This window comes from Parambassis ranga, unplaced genomic scaffold (genome assembly GCF_900634625.1).
Source record: "Parambassis ranga unplaced genomic scaffold, fParRan2.1 scaffold_21_arrow_ctg1, whole genome shotgun sequence".
Taxonomy (NCBI): domain Eukaryota; kingdom Metazoa; phylum Chordata; class Actinopteri; family Ambassidae; genus Parambassis; species Parambassis ranga.
This window is the reverse complement of record NW_021144767.1, coordinates 4,646,419-4,661,717: the sequence shown is the minus strand read 5'-3', so window position 1 is coordinate 4,661,717 and position 15,299 is coordinate 4,646,419. Positions and strand designations below refer to the sequence as shown.

At 42.0% G+C, this 15,299-nt stretch overlaps 1 long non-coding RNA gene across 1 annotated transcript; it reads left to right on the top strand.

Moving 5' to 3' along the window:
- Positions 1 to 2,799, top strand: LOC114429825 (uncharacterized). The gene is made up of 3 exons (XR_003669943.1): positions 1 to 925; positions 2,429 to 2,467; positions 2,778 to 2,799. It is a non-coding gene; the product is annotated as an uncharacterized LOC114429825 (long non-coding RNA).
- The last annotated feature ends 12,500 nt before the right edge of the window (positions 2,800 to 15,299 follow it).

Here is a 15,299-nt window from a genome sequence, read left to right as displayed (position 1 = left end):
AAAGTACAGTAAACAAGATCAAACATGCATAAAATAGTGATAAAAGGATGAAAGCCAAGGTGAGCTGCCTATTCAGTGTTAAAAGCCAAGGAAAACAAATGAGTTTTGAGTCTGCTGTTAAACTCTTCTACAGATGGAGCAGATCTGCCTTGAAGAGGCAGACTGTTCCACAGACGTGGGGACACATCTGTGTTGTGGGGATAGCTACGTTCACATGCATTATGTGCAGATCACTGATGTATGTGTACATATTTTATTTATATAAGAAAAGTGGATCTATGTGACCAAGACGAGGTCAGTTCAGTGAAGTCAAACAAATTAAAGAGAAGTATGACACAGAAGCTGAGAGGAAGTCGAGTGTTTGCAAAATCTTCAGGAGGAAATGAAGCAACTGACAGCAGAGAACTAACAATGACACTCTACACAGGCCTCTCTTGATTTAATATTTACAGTCCAAACAGAAATACCATGGAGGAGTTGTTGTGACTAATGAAGCAAAAGCAACCACATAGGAGAGGTTTTAGAATAACAGATGTCAATGGTGAAAATGTGAATGAGGAAGTAACAACTGAACTGAACTCTGACTAAAAGCTCTTTTTTTTCTTTGTTGGTGTTCCTTTAAACTTTATAACATTTATTCAATAATATAAAACAGAGATAACATGAGTGTAAATTCTGTTTGTGCAGAAAATTTGTTTTAGAACAGTTGTTTTTAATTTTGAAATGATTTATTTGTAATTGTATTCATATTTTCTGCTTTTGCGTGTTCACTGAGCTGCTGACATCACATGTTTGTATCAGGTTCCCTGTTTTATGGTTTTTGTGGAGTTCCCTTTTTTGATTTCCCTTCCAGTCAGACGGCAGCAGAACGAGCAGCTCCACACATGAAGGTGGAAGCTTCTGGAAGTCAGGACTGATTCAGCAGGTGAGAATCACCTCATTGATCTTTACTGCCCTGTAACTGATTGAGCGATATTGTACGTCAGTTCTGTGGGGAATTGTTCTTTTTGTAAAGTTCACTGTTCACAGAGAAAATGTCGCTTTATTCTCTGACTCTAGCACATCAGACTGTTTCTGGGATTAACACTAGTGTTGTGGCCGCACTCTGTCCACGTGTACAGTTTGTTGTGTGAATACATTGATTTTATGGTAAAGGGTACCACAACGCTGCTGATTTCATGGTGCATTCAGGTGCATCTTGTTTAGTCCTACGAGCTGTCCCGGAAGACTGCGGAGTGACTGAAGGTGGTTTTAGTTCAGCTGAGTCACATTAAACAGACAGGACACTAGTTCAATTATTATAAATCAAATGTTGCAAAAATTCCAGTTAAATGACACATTATATGAGTCGGCCTTGGAGTTAAATGTTTTGGGCAACTAAACTATTTCAACCATTTTCAGCAATTTTGAATGTTTTATTCAATATATTATATTTTAAAGACATCATTGGGGGGATGCAAGGCAGTGAGATTCAGTGTATACAGAAATACTGTTTCTTTCTTTTTTATTTTTTATGAACATGCACAAACATGAATCCCCCCCCCGAATCCACGGTCCTCCTGTACAGATATGCATAAAATACATAGGGTGTATCTAGAAGAAATACAGGTCATAAATCCACAATATATAAAATGAAATCAGATCTGACAGAGTGCAGCTTCCTGCTATATGAACCCGATGAAGTTGCCTCTGTGCTTTCTGAAATGAAAGTGCACGCTTGTCTCCAGTGGGAGCTTCAGCAGACCTTTAATGTCTGAGTGAATTCACTGGGAGGGAAACATCATCTGTGTCCACATCCTCCAAGTTAAAGGAGCCACTTCAGTCTGTAAACAGAGAAACTGTCACTGCTGATGGAGGCCTTTACACAGCCTGAACCATCTGATGGCTTCACTGCACCGCCACCTGCCACAAATGTATATACCAAAAATAGTTACATCACATTTAATTATATTCAAAATAAATATAACACTCACTTTAAATGAGGTTGATTTTCCTATTGTGAGCCCTTCTGGGTACAAACTGCATCATTACAGACAAGAATGACTGAATGAAAGCGGCTTTTACTGTGCTGCTGCTAATTGGACGGCCACACATTGCATTGCTCACGGGCGGGTTATTCCTCTGTCCAGAAGGAACTCAGTGAGCAACACAAACCATCTAAGTAAATTCAACACAACACTGTTGAATCACCAATCTGATACTTATACCTGACACTGGGTGGCAGCACTTGACTGTGTGACATGCACAGTTCTTTGATGACACTCCAAAAAGTGAACTTGGTGAGTTGTTGGATCAAATAAATGTAATTACGTTTACATATTGTTGTGTTTGGTTTAAAATGTATTCTTGTTAAGGTAACAGTTGCATTCCCTGTTAGTTTGTATCACTTATGAGTCTGTCACTGACGGTGTCTCCTTCTCTGTTTCAGCTGAAGACACAGCTGGACTGATGGCAAAGCCCGCTGACCGTGAGTACAGTCTTCTCTCTGTACACCACACACACCTCAGTGCGAGTATTTGGGTTTTTACTGACCTGACCTTTGACCTCTCTGACCTCACAAAGAGGGCAGAGTCCAAAGGTCAGCACCAGTTCCTCTTGAACACACCATAAACCAGCTGATAGACTGATGATCTTTATTCTTTGATTGATCCCAAACTGGGAAATGTCAGGCACTCAGCGTTCTATACACCCTGAAGCCCATCAGTCCTCACAGGACAGAGGGCAGGGGTTCCTGAACACACCACAGAGGTCATCATCTTTCTCTGCTCTCCTCTCAGATATACACTTTGTGGATGAACACAGAGCCGACCTGATCCAGAGAATCAGCAACATCGACCCCATCCTGGATCAGCTCTTGGGCTCGGTCATCCAGCAGGAAGCATATGATCGGATCAGAGCTCAGCCCACCAACCAGGACAAGGTCAGAGAGCTCTACACGTTCCTGCAAGCTGGAACAGAGGCCAAAGATAAATTCTACCACATCCTCCAGACGCAGGAGCAGCTGCTCATCGATGACCTCAATAAGAGGTAAGCTCTGTGAGGACACCCAGGCCTGAACACCAGTGTCATCATGAGGGAACAATATATATTCTATATTTTACTCGTGTTACCTTTACTTTTCCCTTCGTTTACATATAAACAGAGTTTTCGGCTCTGAAAGATCTTGAACCCAGGGATCCACATAAAGAAAAGAGACCCGGCCTGTATAGGCCAAAATAGGGTTACAATAATATTCTCATAACAGAATATGTCTTTACATATAGATAAGGACATATAAACACATGTATACACAACCATGTACCATGTAAAACATGGCCTCTCAATGATCATTATAAATATTCTCATTATCAGCTTAACTGATTATAAATATCAACATTAACATGAGACAATTTGGCTGGACCATTACTTTCCATACTAGAACTACTCATCTCCCATTTTCTTTTTTTTAAACCACTCACTCTCAAAAAAACAGAGGAAAATGTATTTTAACATCATAATATGAACAATATTTTTAAGCACAACACATGAACTGAATGCCTCCTTACTCCATATTATCATTAGCAAATGCTTCATCTTCCCTGGTTTCTTTGTGAACATATGTAAGATGGTTTTAGTCAGAAATACTATGAGTGTCCTGTTTTCTAAAGGAGACCTTAAGAGGACTGTTAGGACTACTGTGCAGCGATTAGCCTGTTAGATGCCATGCATCAGTTATTATTATGATGAACTAATTTCATTAGTGAACTTTACATGACTGACAGGTTTCGTTACAGAATAGCTCCTTATATAGACGTTCTTTTTGGCTGCCATCTCTTGTGTCTCGCACTCACTGTCTCACATGTGTTTTGATGCTGCCAACCAACGTAGCTACACACATGACAGCCTTTGATATAACACAGTCAGAATGTGTTTCTTCCTGCAGGGTGGACCATGGTGGAGAGCAGACGTTAAAACCTGATGTGAGGAAGGGTAAGTTTGACTCAGTCTTTCCTCATGTTATTGTGCATGAGTCAGTGTTCTATCAGTCCATCAGAAGTCCTGTCTTTAATGGACATTTGTCTCTTGTATTCAGTCACAGTGTCATTGCACACTTACTGGATCCTTATTGTTCTGACCCACATATGCAACAAGAAAAAGGCTTTTGTCCATCAAACGTCTGGATGTGATGTCATTGGAGTGAATATGGACTGTGACCTGCTAGCATGTCCCAGGTGTCTTTTTAGTTTCATGTCCTCCTCACTTCCACTCTCACATGAGCCAGATGATTTGTGTGTCTTTAGTCTGTGTCTGAGTACCTGTTGTGTTGATGTGTTTGTGTAGCTGGAGTCCATCTTGCTTTTGGATCAGTCATTGTCATTTGTAAGTAGCTCTGTATATATTGTCATGTGTAGCTGCAGCTTGTAGGAGGGAGACGCCCTTTTTCTTTGTTCTCCTGTTTTTGGGTCAGGAGTTTTAGGTTCCAGCTTTGCCATTTTTTTTATCTTTTGTTAGGGAACCTTAGTGTGTTTTAGTGTCTTTTTGTTTGTTGATTTGGGCACTGCTCCCCTCTGAGTTCATGAACTGCAGCCTAACACTGAAACCAGCTTATCTGATTAGGCGGGGCATACCACTTCGATAGTGGTATGTGCCACTAAAGCAGACGAGGCATACCAAATTCCACTTTGGGATCTCGCTGTCTCTCCTTTAAAATGTACTCAAGTATTGTAAGTAAAAGTACAAGTATGAAGTTTTAATATGTCATGTAGGTAATAAAGAAAGCAGTCGAAAATATCGCTTCGTAAGTCTGAAAGACAAAGCAAGTGATCAGAGCACCTTAAACACTGTTTAACTCTTTCCACTTTTTCCACTTCCCTTGACACACACATGCTTATAACTAACAATGACATAACAAACCACCAGCCTCTTTACAGAATCATCCACATTATCCAGAGACAAAGGTTTGCCACTTTCAGGTCCGTTTTGCTGTTTCCATGCTCGCACTGCAGGGGGCACCAACCTATCATGAAAGGAAGAGTAGGACTGAGGAACTTGATTCACACAGATACGATGTTCTGATTGTAGCTTTAACACTTTCCCATTAGAACACGGCTCTGGCTCTTATGGGTGTCGAACAGTGTGGCACTTTTGTGTCCCCCATCTTGAATCATCTGCATCAGAGACGTGTTTTGGACAATGATGGATCTGTATTGCTTTGTAGGAACAGACTGGGCTGTCTCTAAAAGTTAATGCTCAGTGCCTGTATGTGTACACACACTAACCTACTCACTGTTTTTGACACAGATGGGATGGTTCCAGTGCCAGAACCACATCACATCACATATTACCAACAGAAACTCCAATCACACTTCCAGGACAGGTTTCTGTATGCACAAGAAGGCTCGGCAATACAAAAAAAGCGTCTGGTTGATATCTACACAAAGCTATACATCACAGCCAGCCCTGACAACACACAGCATGAGGTCCAACAGATCCAGAAAGCCTCGAGGCCCAGAGACACTGAAAAATCTGTCAAACCCAGAGACATGTTCCAACATCCTTCTGGAGAATACAGACCCATAAAAACAGTGCTGACCAACGGAATCGCAGGAATTGGAAAGACCTTCCTGGTGCAAAAGTTTGTTCTGGACTGGGCTGAAGGAACAGCCAATCAAGATGTGCATCTCATTTTCCCCTTCTACTTCCGCCAGCTGAATCCACGGATGGGAAAACAGTTCAGTTTGGCAAATCTCATTCATGAATGTATCCCAGAGGCTGTGGACATCAAAGAGGAGGCTCTTAATTGCATCTTTACTGCTCTGCAGTCATCAGGAAACAGCAACTACGACAAGAGCGAATTCAAGCTTCTGTTTGTGTTTGACGGACTGGATGAGAGCCGCCTTCATCTGGACCTTCATGTTGATGATAGTCACTTTGTTGATGTAACTAAGTCCACCACCACCGATATCTTGGTGAAAAACCTCATCAATGGAAAACTGCTGCGTTCCGCTCGCATATGGATAACCACAAGACCTGCAGCAGCCAATCAGATCCCTACTGACTGTGTGGACGTGGTGACAGAGGTCAGAGGGTTCACTGACCCACAGAAGGAGGAGTACTTCAGGAAGAGGTTCAGAGGGGAGGAGCAGGCCAGCAGGATCATCTCCCACATCAAGACATCACGAATCGTCCACAACATGTGCCACATCCCAGTCTTCTGCTGGATCACTGCTGGAGTTCTGGAGGACATGTTGGAAACCAGAGAGGGAGCAGAGCTGCCCAAGTCCCTGACTGAGATGTATATCCGCTTCCTGGTGGTTCAGACCAAAGTGAAGAAGGTAAAGTATGATGGAGGAACTCAGACAGATTCACACTGGAGCCCAGAGAGCAGGGAGATGATCCAGGCTCTGGGAAAACTGGCGTTTGATCAGCTGCAGAAAGGAAACCTGATCTTCTATGAATCAGACCTGACAGACTGTGGCATCGATAAACCAGCCCCAGTGAAATCAGGAGTGTTCACACAGCTCTTCAAAGAGGAAGACAAGGTCTTCTGCTTCATCCACCTGAGTGTTCAGGAGTTTCTGGCTGCTCTTCATGTCCATCTGACCTTCATCAGCTCTGCTGTCAACCTGCTGGAACAATCTTGGTGGTCTAAAGTCATTAGACACAAATCCAAACTAAAACACCTCCACCGGAGTGCTGTGGACAAGTCCTTACAGAGTCCAAATGGACACCTGGACTTGTTCCTCCGCTTCCTCCTGGGTCTTTCACTGGAGACCAATCAGACTCTTCTACGGGGCCTGCTGACACAGACAGGAAGTAGCTCACAGACCAATCAGGAAACAGTCCAGTACATCAAGAAGAAGATCAGTGAGAATGTGTCTGCAGAGAGAAGCATCAATCTGTTCCACTGTCTGAATGAACTGAATGATCGTTCTCTAGTGGAGGAGATCCAACAGGCCCTGAGATCAGGACGTCTCTCCACAGATAAACTGTCTCCTGCTCAGTGGTCAGCTCTGGTCTTCATCTTACTGTCATCAGAAGAAGATCTGGAGGTGTTTGACCTGAAGAAATACTCTGCTTCAGAGGAGGCTCTTCTGAGGCTGCTGCCAGTGGTCAAAGCCTCCAACAAAGTTCTGTAGGTGGATTTATGAACCATTTCAAACATGGTTGATTTTTATATGAACAATAAAACATTGACACCTTGATTTTCATTATTTAGAACAAATTTTGTAACTGGTTATTGATGCATTCATTCATTCGCTCATTCAGTTCATGCACTGCAGCAGTCACTATGTGTCAGTAAGGATTAATTTGATGATTCGCCGATGATTAATAATAAAGTAGGTACAAACATAATTCACAAATTATAACCACTGACATTACTAAGGTTAGACAATAGTGTCCTTTCATGTTGTAGAATTGTTTTTTTCATTGCACTGCTCTACTTCTTACAATTATTCAGTATTGTTAAATGTACACATTTCATTTCTTTCAGGCTGAGCAGCTGTAACCTCTCAGAGAGAAGCTGTGAAGCTCTGTCCTCAGTCCTCAGCTCCCAGTCCTCTAGTCTGAGAGAGCTGGATCTGGATAATAACGACCTGCAGGATTCAGGAGTGAAGCAGCTGTCTCGTGGACTGAAGAGTCCAGACTGCAGACTGGAGACTCTCAGGTCAGGATCCAGCTTTTTGATCATCAGTTAAATTCTGCTTCATGTTCATGTTGAAGATCTGTTGGATTTTCCTTCTTTCTTCTTGAGTTCATGACATGTTTTGTACCTCCAGTCTGTCAGGTTGTCTGATCACACAGGAGGGCTGTGCTTCTCTGGCCTCGGCTCTGACCTCCAACCCCTCCCATCTGACAGAGCTCGACATGAACTGGAACAGGCTGGAGGATTCAGGAGTGAAGCAGCTATGTGCTGGACTGGACAGTCCTCACTGCATACTGCAGGTTCTTAGGTCAGTTAATGTTATTATTAGGCTGAGGTCCAGTGTTTAAATCATCTGTCAGGACTGACAGACAGAAAAGGACCACAGACATGTGTATCTTCAGTCACTGTTGCTCTGATGACAAATCAGATCTACTCATATGTTCAAATGTTGCTCAGTAATTCAGTGAATAATTATTATTTTCTTCCCTCCCAGTAGTCATCTGTATGTTTTAATGTTATCCCATATTATTAGATGATCAGTGGTATCAATGGCTCTATCAATGTCTTGTATTGTTTTATTAGGTTGTGTGGCTGTGGTTTGTCAGAGATCAGCTCTCTGGGATCAGCTCTGAAGGCTAACCCCTCCCAGCTGAGATATCTGGACCTCAGTGGGAACCACCTGCAGGATGTGGAGCAGCTACGTGGTTTTCTGGAGAGTTGTGGACTGCAGACTCTGAGGTCAGTCTCAATAGTTTTATGTGTTGTGATGTAAAGTTTGTGGTGGGGTGAGCTCTGAAGTCCCAAGACTGCAGATCCTCGGGTCAGGGTAAATCTGGGTGTTGATCCAGTCTTCACATTTCATTGGTTGATCGGTTGGATTTTGCTGCTTATGTTTTGAACTTATGATGCATTACTAACCCCACCCAACCCCAGATGTAGAATGTCTGTAGGGGTTTAGTTATTGTTTTTTGACTTTATGATTTTGTAACTCTACTCTTGTCAAGTTGCCTGATCAATGAGGGAGGTTTGGGTTTACTAAAGCTCTTTGAGATGCAGCATGGTTTTGTTTTCAGTTGTATATCAGCATGAGTTGCAGATATAACTAGTACAAATGAGTTCCAAGATAAAATTGTTGGAACTTTCTGGTGTAAAATATTTCCGACAAACATATGTGAATATAGAAAACACTTCAACAACATGTAGCGCTCCCCTCTGTAGTCATATTGATGATGTTATGTGCGATCACAGACAGAGATCCAGAAGCAGGTACATTTACTCACTTTAATAGAGAAAACAAAAAACTACCACTGAGGCGAAAACTGAGCTGAGTCCAAAATATAACCAAAAACAACCACAAGGGCGAACTACGAGGTAACTTGAAGGAGGAACGAAAAACAACCACGAGGGCGAAGCACAACTCAGGTCCAGGGCGAGAAACAACCGGGTGGCGTGGCTGGAGGCCTAGGCAAAAAACAAGGTAAGTCACTGGTCACTTAGAACGGACAGAAAGGTGGCTGGTTGCTTAGTACGAAAATAGCAGTGAAGAACTGGCGCCGAGGAGAAGGGAGGCGGCGCTTAAGTAGCCGGCGGAATGACGGGAAACGGAACCCAGGTGAGAAGAAGCCACGACTCCACCCAGCTGGACCATCGCGCCTGGAAAGAACAAAAACAAGGAAACGAGCAAGAAATGAAAAACACAGGAAGTGCCAGAGGAGCAACTCTCACCACATTACAGATGAGGGCAGGCTTTTAGGTTCTTTTAAAGTATTTATCCAATGTTTCTTAACCCTGATTAACTCAGTTTTATTATCTTGGATGTCCATTTAATACACACAAGTGCAGTGTTTGACCCATCAATCAAATGGCCATCTTTAAATTATATTTTTAATGAAGATCTTAACTACGTCTGCATATGTCTCTGCAATTGAATCCCTGCCCTTTCTCAGGTGAGTAATAAGTAACACAACACAAGGTTTTAGAAAAATAATTCTGTTATTTAAGAAAAGGTTAATGCTGGTGAACTAAGAACATGAAAATAAAATTAGAATATTGTTTTGGAGCCTTAAACATCAAATGTCACTTTTTTAAAGAAAAACACTCCAGCTGTTTGGAGGCAAAAACACAATATAACCTTTTTTCTTAACCCTCTAATGAATTCAGAAACTCAGTTTACCAACCTCAAGGTCACTTAAACAAAAGTTGTGGCCCCCACACCTTAATACACTCTATAAAGCAGCAACTTAAATGATTACAGACTGACATATACCGCAGCAGGCCTGATGCGGTGCTTGTGTTCGTGGACGCCCAAAACTTAATGGCCGCTTCACTCTGTGAGCAAAATAAAACAAGCACCTGAGGTGTTCCAGTCCCGTCCTCCAACAGTCACAGGAGCAGGCTCAGCATCAGCATCTCACCACAGACTCCGTCTACTGTCTCTATCCTCTCTTCTTGCCGGAAGAAACTCCCAAGTCCTAGTGGCTCCAACCTCCGTCCGTGTCTCTTCTCTGTCCTCAGGTGGAAAACAGCAGATGAGCTCCTCAAACAGTCGACTGAGTGAGTCCAACTAGAGCTAGAAAAAGTCCCTTCACTTGTCATCAACTGACTTGAATCTATTCTTCCAGGTGGCTAACAGCTAGCTTTAGCATTAGCACCAAACATAAACCGTCTGAACTTCGTGCTGAAAGTCTTCCCGCCTCTCAGTATGCTGCTAGACTTCTTCTCACAGATTGTCCTGTCAACAACCTTAAGACACAAGTTACACACCGTTTTGTGCACTGCTAACTTAGAAATGAAGACAGAAAATCTCTGTGTTACACATGTTTCTCCGACACACCTCTCCTAGTCTGTGTCACACTGTGCTCACGGTCCTGTCACTTGTTATTAACCCCATCTATGCTGGTGGGACATCTTTCAGCAACATTCTTTAACATAACACAACAAACATGTAACACTTTTTTACCCTTTGAAATCACATTTTAAATGCTTACACATTTAAACTTGAACTGAAATGATCAACACTCATTAAAACGTGGGGATTTTAAACTGGGTTACAAACAAAACACATTTAGGAATGAAACCTTCTAGATGTAGGCTTCACTCAAGAGATTAAATGATGATGGATTGTGCAAGTACATCTATAACATTAAACTGCAACTCATTAAACAAGACGAAAATATGAATTGACACACTATGAACACAAAGTTAACTAGAAAGCATTTCCTGCAGAAAATGTGAGTTTGGTTGCTGCAGCTGAAGCATTGCTCTGAATGATGTGAAGGATTGCTCTGAATTGCTGGAGAATCTGCAGTCTGAATTTAAGTTGCTGAAACACTTTGAATAGATGAAGCTGTTTTATTGTGAAAAGTAGAAAACCTTTGAACATTAGGAAGTTATGAAACAGAAACTGCTGAAGATGAACAATATGAAGTCACTGACCTTAAAGAATAGCCTGGAAATACACCATAAAGGTCTGAGGCTGGAATCATATCTAAAGCTAATAAGGACAGGCTGTATGGTTTTAATGTGGAAAAGTATCAGAGTTACCTCCCCCAGAACATTTTGGATGAAGTAGAAGCCATTTCCTGCATTCTGGTGGATTTCAACAGCTATTATACTGACAGAAGTAAAGGGTTAACTCCACAACTATTACTGAGAGATTCAATAACTCCTTATTTATTTTAAGCCATGATGACAAATATAAAACCAACTGAAAATGAAACAGTTCTGTCAGCCTCATGGTGGCACTACACTAACAGGTTATTAGAACAAAATGTTTACATCTGTTACTGTCTACCTCTGTGCCACCATGACTTTAACCACAAAAACCACATTTCTGTTTCACTGTATTCCCAATGAGGCCATCAGCTGCACTGTCAGGTTTTAGAGACTTCACAGAACAGATCAGATTAAACAGATTAGAAACAGATTACCCAAAGCCTCCAAAAAAAGCTGCACAACAGGTAACTTAGTTCACATGAATCTGTGCTGATGTGTCTGCTTGTGTTGATCAGCACACAATCAGTTCACATGAAGTGACTGAAACACAGAGGGAGGATCAATATAGAAGGAAACCCGCTCCCTGTCTCTCACTCCTGGCCTGCCCTATATGCCATAACGTCTGCTGCACGGTGTGCTTGCAGCTGAATCTCAGACCTCACCTGGCAACAATACATTTTTTTCTGATTGGCTGATTCCTGTTCTCTGCCATAGAAATGACAGATGATTAATAATAAAAAATGTACAAACATAATTCACAAATTATAACCACTGACATTACTAAGCTTAGACAATAGTGTCCTTTCATGTTGTAGAATTGTTTTTTTCATTGCACTGCTCTACTTGTTACAATTATTCAGTATTGTTAAATGTACACATTTCATTTCTTTCAGACTGAGCAGCTGTAACCTCTCAGAGAGAAGCTGTGAAGCTCTGTCCTCAGTCCTCAGCTCCCAGTCCTCTAGTCTGAGAGAGCTGGATCTGGATAATAACGACCTGCAGGATTCAGGGGTGAAGCAGCTGTCTCACGGATTAGGGGGTCCAGACTGCAGACTGGAGACTCTCAGGTCAGGATCCAGCTTGTTGATCATCAGTTAAATTCTGCTTCATGTTCATGTTGAAGATCTGTTGGATTTTCCTTCTTTCTTCTTGAGTTCATGACATGTTTTGTACCTCCAGTCTGTCAGGTTGTCTGATCACACAGGAGGGCTGTGCTTCTCTGGCCTCGGCTCTGACCTCCAACCCCTCCTATCTGAGAGAGCTGGACCTGAGCTACAATCATCCAGGAGACTCAGGAGTGGAGCTGCTGTCTGCTTTACTCAACAGTCCAGATTGTAGTCTGAAGACTCTCAGGTACACAGAGACCACAGAGCATGAGTCCTCCTCAGTCTGTCAGTTTAGCTCATATATCCACAGCTGTTGATGGATGGACTGAAACTGCAGAGAAGAAATAATCACTGATCCCTGATGCTCATCTTCCTCCATCATTAAGTGTCCATCATGTTAACTTCACTTTTCTTTATACACGTTCTTCATGTCAAAATACAAACAGACTGATTTTCAGTCACACTTAGTGCAGATCAAATACTAAATGATGCCCTACTTATTAATGTCCTCAGCTGTAAGAAGCACTGAATTATTTCCACAAACAAATGTTCCTGAAACAATCCATATGTGAAGCTTCAGAGGAGACAACAACACAATGGTAGAAGGAGGAGTTCCTTCAGTCAGAGACAGAGAGCAGGGAGACACTACAATATTATCACTGTAAAAACTACACACAGACATGAGTGAATGTATTTATTTGAAGTGTGTCAGAAACTCTTCCATCCATGACACATGTGAACCAGGCTTGTGTTTGCATATAGAGTGAAAGGAACAAACAGTCAGAGACAGTGTGGCTTGTTTGCTGCTTTGGATAAATGCACAATGCTGAGATCAAACCTACACTGTTGCTGCATGAAGAGGATTTTACAGTAAAGCACTGACAGAGAGCAATATTTCACAGAATGGAGGACATGAATAAACACAGAGCAGATCAGGAGAGACTCTTCTGGAGTCGACACAGATGAGTTTCAGTCTGTTTGTGTGTCTCTGACAAACTGAGGAACTCTGCTTCATGTTGATCAGCAGTTTGGACTCATGTTGGTTAGAAAATCATTCTGACTGTGTTTCTTCCTGCAGGGTGGAGCATGGTGGAGAGCAGTGGTTAAAACCTGTTCCAAGGAGGTGTAAGTTTGACTCAGTCTTTCCTCATGTTATTGTGCATGAGTCAGTGTTCTATCAGTCCATCAGAGCTGTTGTAGTGCAGCCTCAGCGGTTGGATTTCTTTGGTGTTTACTGGAGTTTATTACTCCCCAGCAGGAGTTTTAGGTTCCAGCTTTGTCATTGGTTTTCCTTTTTTCTCTTGTTAGGGAGCTTTAGTGTGTTGTAGTGTCTCTGTGTTTGTTTGGGCACTGCTCAGCTCTGAGTTCATGAACTGCAGCCTAACACTGAAACCAGCCTGTGTAGCTGCCGATCTGAGAGTGGGGACGAGTGGGGAGGTGCAGACATGCTGTGTGTGGGTTTCCCCTCAGCCTGGGACATAACAGAGACAACCAAAGCAGACAAAAGACAAAATCCAATAAGAGACCACAAAGGGTTGAAAAGGTCCAAACACAGGAAGAAACAGCTCCACAGTCCAAAAGCAGGCAGGACTCAGACACAAAGAATCTCATCCAAAGGGTCAGACTGGACTGATGGACTGAAGAGTGAAGACACTGAGACACTGAGCTGTGAGCAGCATTATTAGGGTTAGGGTTAGGGCGAGAAACGCCACTGTTTAAGAAAACGAGTTACCACCAAAATAAGTTTCACACGGGGTCTCTGTTTAAAGTTTGTAATCAATTAGTAACAAAACACGTTATCCGCCATGTTTCCCTGCACCGCTTCTTCCCTTTTTTCCCAATCTGCTACAAACGCCCTGATTTTCAGCACAATGCAGCATTTCCATTCAACCAATCACGGGGCAGCTTTCCAACTGTCATGGCGGAGCCCTGTCAGTAGATAGAAAGTATGTCCAGTCGTCTTTTAAATGAGTGTTTTAGCTATGTGACATGAATAACTTTGACAGTATCCATGAGGCAGTCCTCGTTTCTTCCATGGGAAAAAAGCGGAAGCCTTCCAAACAGAATCCCGAAACTCAGCTGGAGGGAAAATACCGGCCACTTCCTGTTCACATACTAAAGAGAAAAACTTTTGTCATGCGGATCAACTGACAGCCGGCGAAATAATATTATTAGAAATACATATATAAATACATAAAATGAGTTTTTTGATGAAATGGATTTATAGCTTTTTGGGTGTTTAATAAATGTTTAAAATCAAAATATAGATCAGATTTTTTGATGTTATGACAAACTCATGATGATATATTACAGTTTGAAACATAAACTAGAAGTTTCATATAAACCCTTTTTGGAAAGAAAACACTTTTTTCTGGATTTATAGCGTTTTGGAAGCAATCTCTTCGTTTGTTAGGTGGGACAGCCGAAACCAGTTAAACAAGCTTTTACTGACAGCTCTGAACAGGCCACATTAACTTATCATTCATTTTAGTGCAGCCGCCACAACTTCCATTTCACAAACCATTGTTTAATCTTCATTTATTATATTTCCTTTTATTTTGCTTTGTGCTTTGGTTTCATTCTGTAACACTGGACTTATTTTTATGAAGGTTTGAACTCTGACAGTGTTTGAACAGGAGAGAAAGGAGTATAAAGTGTGTAGTGAGGGGTTCACAGCCTTAAAGCATCTAGAATAACTGTAAAAAATAAAGCCCATCACTTCACGGATTTCACCTTTTGCGGGTTATTTTTGGAACGTAACCCCGCGATTAACGAGGGACCTCTGATGAGAAGGAAGAGACTGGGCTCTCAGCTGCAGTAAAGGGGGCAGGTCTGGCTCCAACACAGGTTTCAATGTGCAAGATGTCTTGCCCTCACATTCTTCTTCCATTTCCACTTGTCCTGAAACTTCGGCCTTCGCTGTCAACCTTCCTTTTCTTACTCACACTTGCCATTTTAGAAATGGGCAATAAAAAAAACACAGATCACTGGCAAACAGGGTGGTGACAGTTTGACCATGTTTGCTGCCATCTTGTGGTGAAATGTTAAATATATATAAATAATAATCATTT